Source organism: Argiope bruennichi, chromosome 10, assembly GCF_947563725.1.
Source record: "Argiope bruennichi chromosome 10, qqArgBrue1.1, whole genome shotgun sequence".
NCBI classification, from domain to species: domain Eukaryota; kingdom Metazoa; phylum Arthropoda; class Arachnida; order Araneae; family Araneidae; genus Argiope; species Argiope bruennichi.
Window position 1 is genome coordinate 9,069,298 of NC_079160.1, and position 2,137 is coordinate 9,071,434.

Here is a 2,137-nt window from a genome sequence, read left to right on the forward strand (position 1 = left end):
CCTTGAAATCAAACCGTTTTCGTTGTTTCATCAACTATCTCATCGCATATTTTTATTCATTTTGGAAAGCTAAAGAAGATAAAATTTGTTTAATACATGTGTATTAAACACCGAGGAGGATAAAAAAATTGAAGGTGAAATTTACCGTGAAATTTAGAAGATATATGACCGGATATTTACGTTTTTAATAGTGCTATGATGGGATTGATGTCTAATAGTAAAGTACATGTAAACCTCAAGCGGATCTTATGTAAGACAATTAAAATAGTAAGGATTTACTAACTTCCAAACATTCTTTTTTTTTTCAAGAAATAGTATTTTAATGGTTTCCAACTTCTTATTCGCATTATTTTAATTGTATATATCTTTACTAAACTAATTTCTGGGTAATTATTGAGTTTTATTTGATTCAAGATAGTGAAATAATTTGTTTAAAAAAATATTTCGAAATTAATTTTGTCAAAAAGTTTTATTTGAAAAACTATTCAAAACACAAATATTAACTAGTTAGTATCCAATAAACAGTGTGAAGAAGCCAACATTACTCTTCGTGCTTTTAGCCATAAAACTATAGAAACAATAACCAAACTAACATCTTAAAATCGAAAGTTTAAAAATCTGCTCATTCAAAATTAAAATTTCATTTCAGCTGTTCCATATCGAGGAAAGAAACAAAAATAAAAAATAAGAGCATGCTTGCTTTTTATTTACTTCAAGCTTGATAGCCATGAAAACAACACACATTTGCACGACTAGGCACCAAACGTCGATGAATCATGTGAGATATTTGGACCAACGAAAAATTACTTCAGAGTCGACTGGGAAGTAAATGTTAGGTAAAACGCGCGGCATGAAATTCGAACTTGAGAGTAATCACAGCCTGCTACTCCGACCCGATTTGAAGGAAGATGGAAAAATCTGAACTGCTGCTACAACACTGATGAGAACTAAGGTTGAGTACTAAGAGCCGTCTGGTAGGTGACGGTTCTTAATATTCACCCTTAACTCCCTACAGATAACGGGATGGCCCTTCTGTAGGAGGCATGGTCCGTTATCTGTAGGGAGTAGTCGATCACACAATTATACAATTGTATCCACCATAGTAACGAAGACTAAATCACCATACCGGAAGCTTCTCAATCCTATGTCTGAGATGATCTGTGGTAGGATGTATTTGAGAGTAAAAATACTTTCAAGATTCTTAAACAAGTCTCGAATAACTTGCAAGTTAATTCACTGTTTTATGAATATGACGGTAGGCTGCATTCTTACCCATTTTATACAATTTAAAAATGTCGCCTGTCTCCATCAAATACTAAAAATTGTAGCAAGTAATATATAAAGTTTCATAACGAGAAGTGGAGGAAGAAAAACAATTTAATTTTTAATAAAAAATGATTAATAATAATTATTTTTGTTAATTATTAATATTTTATATTAATTTTAATTAAAAATTAGCAAATGAAATTAATTAATAAAATAATTAATTGATCTCATGAAAATTTTATTATTATTAATGATAATTTATTAAATTATTTATTTACTAATTATTAAAATTTCAGTAAAAAAAAGCTATTATTAAATTAATTGTGTGCAATAATTGCATTTGAGTTTTAGACCCGGACCCTAGAATTGACAAGGATCCGGATTAGCAGCTAACCTTCCGTTCCGAAGATCCGAATCTGCGAAAAACGCGAATCAAAGTCGTCGCGACACATACGCACACAAATAAATTAAAACCAAAACCGATTCAAGCATTGTTGCGGTCCCAGTTTCAAAAAATTACGCTGGGAAAATAAAATGCGATAAAATTTCTTGCTATAAATATCATAAAGAATTTTAATAAAAATACTTAATAACTCTTATTCAATCATTATTCCTTTTTTACTTTAATTGTATTTAATTTTAGGAATGATTTTTTTTGTAATAATTTTTAACAAGAGAATTGTATGTAATAATACAGAATACCATTTTATAGCTCCATAGTTCCATATAGCACTTTTTTTATTTAAATATTATTTTTATATTGCAGATATTATCTTTATAATGAATCTGATGAAATTTTGTAAATAAGAAACAAAACAGGTTATAATAATTGTATTGGAATTTGCGATTAATGAAGACTCGGAGGGGGGGA